The sequence below is a fragment of the Apis cerana genome, linkage group LG2, assembly GCF_029169275.1.
Source record: "Apis cerana isolate GH-2021 linkage group LG2, AcerK_1.0, whole genome shotgun sequence".
NCBI lineage: Eukaryota > Metazoa > Arthropoda > Insecta > Hymenoptera > Apidae > Apis > Apis cerana.
Window position 1 is genome coordinate 14,801,128 of NC_083853.1, and position 8,215 is coordinate 14,809,342.

The window sequence follows — 8,215 nt, forward strand, 5'->3', positions numbered from 1 at the left end:
TGCATCGACTCCGGCCGGTGCACCCGTGAGACGGTGTGTTTAATCGAATGCAAATACGTGCAAGTTCGTCGGTCGGGTGAACTGTACATGCTAGGACGGGGAATCGGAGTGGGTGCTTCATTCACAGAACAGCCGGCTTTCACGATAACCTCCCATACGCGTCCATTTACGATCGTTTCCTCCCCCCCCTCTCACCTTTCCCTTCCCCACGGCCGAGCCGCACGGCCCACGCCTCCTCTTTATTTCCAACTCTGACGCATCCTTCGCCTCTCTCTCTCGCTCTTTCTCTCTCTCTCGCTTCGTTTCTGTGTCACTGCACCTTTCTTTGCCGACAGTCAGTTACGCGGATCCCGCTTGTTCCTCCGTTTTCTCCGCGCCGGAACAAACGTCCAGTCGAAACGTCCGACACGTGCCAACGATCGTCCGTATATATATATATATATATATACATTATTTAAACGGAAATACGAAGGATTCTTTTCACGATCGAAGCGCTCTCGAGGCACGGTGGTAGAAAAGAGTACTACTCGGTCGGGATTAACGTGGCTGTTGAAAAGGTATCTCGTTCGGTCGAATGGCACCGGTTCGCGATCGAGCTACACGTACTTCGTGAGATACTCGTAATGGGCCACGAGATGTGAAACGACATCGAGGCGGAGAAAACGAGAAAGACGAGAGAGAAGAGAAGGAACGCTCGAATGTCCAACGACTTGCCTTTAACGACGAGTGGCACGATTGCTTCGAATATCCAAATAATTTTACCTAATCCCTGGAGAGTCGGAATCGAATGGAAAGAGACGGAAAGAGGGAAAGAAGGAAAAGGACGAAGAAGCATCGAGTTGGCTCGGCGAAGCGTGGTCCGCGAAGCGTGTCGGAAGCGGAGCGGAGCGACGGGCTTCCGGTTGGAGCGGAACTGCGTCACGAGGCAGGTTCGGTCATGTGCGCGAGCGCGGTGGGAGAGACGAAAGCGAGGACGGAAATGGCCGCGGGCTGGAGGAAGAAGAAAAGAGCGAAAGAAAGGTGTCGACGCGGGCAACAGGACCGCGGATTCGCAGTTGCTGACCTGGGTTAACGGCCTACCCACCGTTTCGATGCCGCCTTCTTTCGCCGCCAATCTTTTCCTTCGTCGTCAACGATCCTCGTTCCTTATCCTACTCCATTCGCCCGATTATACCAAACGTAGATCGTTTCGAGAGTTGGAGGAAATTTCGAAAATTCATAATTAGAACAAGGTTTCGATGTTCGCGCGAAATATAATGGATACGAGTAAATTGGCGACGATTCGAATTCTCGCGAATATTTCTCGCCCGTCCCTAGCCGAGGAAAGGAAACGAGCCTGGCATAATCCCTGGACGCGAGGCTCGTAACGCTCGTAAGGTTGCAACGATGACTCGGCTTTATCGGCGTTCTCGCGATGCGAATCGAGAGTTGTCCCTGGCCCATATATAGCGTAGGTAAGCTCCATCCGCGATTGCGTAACCGTAGCCAATGGTAAAACGCAACGATCGGTTAGATCGTAGGCGCGCGGCTTGCTTCGAAACGCGAGCACGAGTGGCGCGCGAGTGGGAAATTCTTGTTCCACTCCATCGACCGGCTCTCTCGGCCCTTTCACGAGCCAATTATCCGTGTGTGCTCGTTCCACCTTTCGTCGCTCGCGCTCCGCTCGCCCCTTTTTTCCCTCGCCTATACTATCGCGGTCGTAAACAACGGCCGTGACAAAAAAACTTCCATTTTCCCCCGTCCGTGTTTTGAAACCACGATCGCGCCCAACCATCCAGTCCAAGGTGAACGACGTCGAGTTAATTTCGCGGTGCGCATCACGGCCTCTCTGGAACAATTATGCAATCGAGTGCCCGTTACCTCGAGTTACCGACGAGCAAGAGGAGAAGAAATAAACGCCGCGTTTCTATTTTTCTTTCCTTCGCGTCGATTATCACCCGTTCCCACGACGGAGAAAAATTCTTCGAGAGGATGTATTATTATTAAGCACGCGTAACCGGTACATATACGCTTATCGATCACCCGTTAGCCCGTACGCGAACCCGCTGTCGCGAGGCTAGGCGTGCCTATTCGTTCCCGCTAAAAGCGATTGGAAACGCCAGGCAGGCTCGCACAATTTCCACCGTTCCGTGATCGAGGCGAAGAGATAGGTTCGGCCGCGTGTGCATTCGCAGAAGAGGATGGTTCGTTATTCGGCGAGGGAACGCCACGGTCTGGCGCGGAGGAACGGCTCGAAAGGTCAGGTTTCCACGCGGTTTCCATGCGTTTCCATCGAGGGATCGGCGAAAATACGAGTCGGACGAGCCGTGCGGGGAAGGGGGGCGGGGGTCGGCGAGGGAATGCAAAGTTGGGCGGCGTACGAGCGGGTGCGAGCGGGGCGGGGGAGGGGGAAGGAAGGTCCAGGCCGGAGATTTAGCCCTCTCCGAGTGGAAGCGCGGAGTCGAGCACGCGGCTACGGCAAGAAGGTCAACGCACCTCAGCCAAGGACACATTCTAGACCCACACAGAGGGCTTCCTTGTGTGAGCGGAGATGCGCGGGCAGACGAGCGGCGAGCGGTCGGCGCGCATCGACCATTCGCAGCCACGCACGCTCTCTTCTCTCCCGATCTATGCAACGCGCGCACGTGTGCAACCCCGTCTCTACAAGCCGTGTCCTCTCTACTCTACCGATCGGGAGCCTCAAATTTCGACGACCGCCCCGTTCTTCCTTACCTTCCATCTCGCGCACGGGATTATTGTTTGCCGATACGAACGATACGATCCTTCTCTTCTCTTTCCTTTCCTTTTCGCCGATCGACGCGGCGGGTCGATCGAGAATTTTCCCTTCGAGGGAAAGCGGAGCGCGAGTGGAGGAATGGGTGGCGGCGGAAGTCCGCGTCTGCGCCCTTTTTCCTCCGGCGGGGGAGGAGAGGGAGGGCGCGAGAGTTGCGCGTTCGACCCCGATCGGGCGTCGTCGCCACCCTCCTCCCATTTCCGAGGACCAAAGGTTCCTTAACCCGGTGGCGCGCGTATGCGTGGCCAGCTGACCCCGACGTGACCCGCGGTCACGTTAACCGAGGTTAAGAGCCGCGAAAGGGAGTGTTTCTCTCGAAGCGGGGAGCGGAGCGGAGGAAGGCGCGCGGAGGAACGGTGATGGGGAAGGAGTAGGGAGGGGCGGAGAAGGGAAGAAGAGCGTCGTGGTCCGTGGAGCGAGAGATAAGGACGAGGAGCAGTAGACGAGGAAGGCGCGAGAGAGCGGGACGGATAGACGAGCAGTCAGGTCCATATCCTGGGTTCCAAGCCCCCTCCCCCTCCCTCTCCCTCTCCCTCTCTCTCTCGCTCGTCTTCTTCTCCTCCTCGTCGCTGCTCTGCCGGGGTAATTGCACCCTACCAAGGCCGACAGCTGATGCAGCCACCAGCAACACACGGAGCGACGCACAGCTGTGTGGACGAGCGGACGAACGCGTTTCCTTCGCCTCGGCTCTAGCGGTGTGCGCGCCGCACACAACTTCGACCGTGGCGAGCCAGCCTCCTCCCGCTTCTCTCTTTCTCTCTTTCTCTCCCGCCTCTCCTAGACTCTCGGGTAGAGAGCCCAGGAGTACCCACGGATACCCGCCGCGGTAAACAACGCTCCGCCATCTTTAAACACCCCGAAACCGTCTCCGTCCATTCTCTCTCTTCCGCCTCTCTCTCTCTCCATCCTCCAACAATTTTACACGGCTGAAGATAAGGTGTGAACGTTCGGAGACGAAAGTGTGGCCGCGTAATTTACTTCGAAAAACTTGTTTTTCCACGCTCGTCCAGATAAACGAGAGACGCCTCGATTCTTCGATTATCCGAACACGATCCGCCGATCGATCGGCTTCAGTCACGCGCGTTAACGAGCACGCGTCCGATATTAAGACCGCCTCGGGCCTCGCAGATGCTCTCTCGTCGAAAACAGCTGTCCGTCCTTCGAAACCGCTTCTTCTTTCGGGAGACAAATGTCTCTTTACACTTCGTATCGAACCGCTCTCGATGCAGTCGAAATCGATACAGGTGGACGGGGAAAAGAGAAACGACGGTTCGAAACGATTCGACGAGCGGGATGGAAAAATAACGAAGCGGATTACCGCAACGCGAGATTAAAAAGCGAGGGTCGGAGTCATCGTCATTTGGAGAAATGGACTTTCGCGGTGGCGTATCTTTTTTTCGGCGAAATCGAACGGAATCGCCCCTCCAAAATCTCCTCCATTGAAACCGTGGCCATTGTGCGCCGCGCTCCGATGGATTCTCCACGAGCGCCTCCCCCCACCTTTCCACTCCCTTCTACATCCCCCCGCGCTCCTCCCGGCCAGCCAACGTCCGTTGCTTTCCCACCTAGCAGTAAATACGTGGGTGGAAGCGAATGCACGCGCCTCGACGTCCAACAACCCGCGGCGGCTAATTCTTCCTCTCCTCCCGGTTTTTCCATCCCGTGTTCCATCCCTCGAAATGGAACAGTCCCCGGTTTCAGGCAGAGAGAGAGAGAAGCGAAACTCACGATTGGACGATCGGAGAGGAATAGAAGATAAACGAAAACGGCAGCAACACTCGCGACCTACTTACGCTCCTCTCCGACAGGTGAGAAGTAATCGTGCCATTCGACGCTTCTTCTTCTTTTTCCTTCTTGTTCCTCGGCGGAGAGATCGAAGAGAAGAATGCACGACTCGGAGTATACTTGGCGGAATATGGTGGACAGATAGCAGCTAATCCCATTTCGATACGGGTGAATCACCACTCGTCGTCGCGGGCCGATTCAACCATGCTCGCGCGTCTCCAGATAAAACTGTCACGTTTGCGCGATCCTCGATTAGATTATATATCGATACGCGATCGATGTCGGATAGATACGTATCCTTCCATTATTTCGTGCGTACAGATACCTTCCTTACCTTCCTCGCGATCCGAATTCGCTCCTTTTAAAAATTCCTCCGGTCCTTTTATGAATCGATTATATTCGAACTCGTTGCGAGGAAAATGAACATTTCTTCAAGGCTGTTCAGAATGAAGTTATCTCATTTGTCATCAAATCGATCCGAGTTTTCGACCATCGAATTCGATTCTGATTCGGTTTCTCGTGATTTCGAAGCCACTGTTTATCCCGCCGCTGCTCTTCCCGAATTGGGGGGGATGGGACGTTGCGATTCCGATCCGGTGCGCGCGCAGGCCCGTCGTTATCGCGATTTATAGGCGACGGCGCTCGCGTGGCGGCCACGGATCCAGATGCGGCCGCGTAGTTCAAGGTATCGATAACGGCGCGCTCGGAACGGTTTCGCCCGATTCGAGTTTTGCCCGCGCTTCTGATAAACCGGTCGCGCGTATTCGCCTCTAATTAATGCGCCGCGCCTCTACATCTCGTCCAATAAATTAGCTTTATCGATGCGCGTGACAGCCGGTTTATAAATGCCGTGTTGCCGTCACGTCACGGACGACACGCGGAAGAGAGCGCATTGTTCGCGCGGGGCTTTCGTTGATCGTTGGACCTCGCTCGAAGGGAACTTTCGCAAGGATTCTATTCGCGCGACTCGAACTCGGTTTCTGCGATGGTTAAAAGTCTAGAGGATGGAATTTTGGGCGACGATACTAGTTAAAAATAGATGGAATGAATAATTTATTCGTGTAAATCTATTATTATTATTATTATTATTGTGATTAATTGTTATTGTATTTAATTATTGTGACGACTATTGTTATTGAGGGAGGATAAATTATCGAGGTAATTTGAATTTTCCCCGTCGACGATCCATCATCGATTGCGAACGAGGAATTTATCGAAACGTGTTTTTCCTCTCGATTGTGCTTCTCGACGATCGTCGATCATCGAAAGAAGAATTTATAAGTTTTCGAAGAACTTATGGAAACTCTTTCGGTCCACGCATTAAAGAGCAAAGGTTTTCACGCGGCTAGATCGACGATCCATCATCGAATCCAAACGGGGAATTTATAAGCTTTCGTTGGAAACCTTTTCGATCCACGCACTTTTCCTCTCAACGCGATTCATGATCGATCGTCGATTCCAAACAGAGAATTTATCAATTTTCAGAGAAAACCTTTTCGATCCACGCATTCCTCGCTTTTCTATTCAACGAGTTATACTTCTCACGAGATTAATGATCGATCGTCGATTCCAAATAGAGGATTTATCACTTTTCAGAGAAAACCACGCATTCCTCGCTTTTCTCATGCAAATTGCCATGCAATTGGAATTTGACAATTGACGATCGATCATCGATTCCAAACGGAGAATTTATCACTTTTCGAAAAGAATTCTTTGGATCCACGTATTCTTCGGTATAACTCTAAATGAGTTATATTGATCACGATTGATCGATCATCGATTGCAAACAGAAAATTTGTAAATTTTCAAAGAAAACTCTTCGGTTTTCCTCTAAACGAGTCATATTGATCAATTATCGATTGCAAATAGAGAATTTATAAATTTGTAAATTTTCAAAGAAAACTCTTTCGATTCACGAATTCTTCGGTTTGCCTCTAAACGAGTTATATTTCTCACGATTGATCGATTATCGATTGCAAACAGAAAATTTGTAAATTTTCAAAGAAAACTCTTCGGTTTTCCTCTAAACGAGTCATATTGATCAATTATCGATTGCAAATAGAGAATTTATAAATTTGTAAATTTTCAAAAAAAACTCTTCGATTTTCCTCTAAACGAGTCATATTGATCAATTATCGATTGCAAATAGAGAATTTATAAATTTGTAAATTTTCAACGAAAACTCTTCGATTTACCTCTAAACGAGTTATATTGATCAATCATCGATTCCAAACGGAGAATTTATCACTTTTCAAAAAGAATCTTTTTGATCCACGTATTCTTCGCTCTTCCTCTAAACGAGTTATATTTCTCACGATTGATCGATCATCGATTGCAAACAGAAAATTTGTAAATTTTCAAAGAAAACTCTTCGGTTTTCCTCTAAACGAGTCATATTGATCAATTATCGATTGCAAATAGAGAATTTATAAATTTGTAAATTTTCAACGAAAACTCTTCGATTTACCTCTAAACGAGTTATATTGATCAATCATCGATTCCAAACGGAGAATTTATCACTTTTCAAAAAGAATCTTTTTGATCCACGTATTCTTCGCTCTTCCTCTAAACGAGTTATATTTCTCACGATTGATCGATCATCGATTGCAAACAGAAAATTTGTAAATTTTCAAAGAAAACTTTGCAAATAGAGAACTTATAAATTTACGAGAATCCTTTCATTCTTCTTTTCCTCTAAATTCACGCGATCGAGGATCGATCCGAGAGAGTTTTAAAAGTATCCTTTTAGCAACTGCTAATAGAAAGAAGAAAACCCTTTCGATCCACTCACTTGCCTCTCGCTTGTTTCATGCCGCAAACTTTTATCTTTCGCGCCACTAAACCAATTTCGAACGCGACTAATTTCGATCGATGGGCCGATCGATCGCGCAACGCTCTCCAAACTTTCGACTCGGACTGCTACCACCCCGCCCGTTCCACGGACTCCAAGCGACTGGCCCCACGTGGAGCCCCCACGTTCCCAGAGGAATCGGCCCGCAGCCGGCTTTTATTTTCGTCCATCTCCTCCGAGGAGCCCTGCCGCATACCCCATGGACGGGCCACGCGCCCATTTCCACCATCTCCGCCAGCCACCCCACAAAGAGCGACGGCACGCTCCTCTCGCGCCACAGATTCGCCAGGAGACCAGTTCACGAGAGGAAGAAACTTGCGAAATCGCGATCACCGGCTCGATGCGACGAGGCGTGGAAAAAAAGGGAAGAGAAAAAGTAGAAAACTCGATCCTCCAACCTCGAGCTCGCGTGTCGCGCGGGGAAGGAGGGGAGGAGCGATCGATAAAAAAAAAAAACACGTCCGTGACCATGATTACTTACGTAAAGGTAGCCGGTCGACATCGATCGATGTTGTTACGTACCTGTAACAGAAATCGAAACGGCAAGCTGTTATTTAAAAAACAAAAAGAAGAGGAAAATCGTACACGAGTTTCGGTTACGGCAGTCGCATTCTTTCTTTGCTTGTCAATTCAAGAACCTCAGATACATATATATATATATATATATAAAACTGCAGAGAACGAGTGGAAAAACATTGCGGGAAGAAAAAAAAGGGAGGAGGGGAGAATGGTGGGGCGAGAGAGAAGGGACGATCGATCGCCTTTTAAAATCCGTTTGGAAGCCGCTCGCGCCTCTTCTTTTCTCC

At 50.1% G+C, this 8,215-nt stretch overlaps 1 protein-coding gene across 3 annotated transcripts in view; it reads right to left on the reverse strand.

Moving 5' to 3' along the window:
• The window catches only part of LOC108002845 (general transcriptional corepressor trfA), a 69,444-nt gene that overhangs the window by 30,903 nt on the left and 30,326 nt on the right, over window positions 1–8,215 (reverse strand). The window lies entirely within an intron of this gene.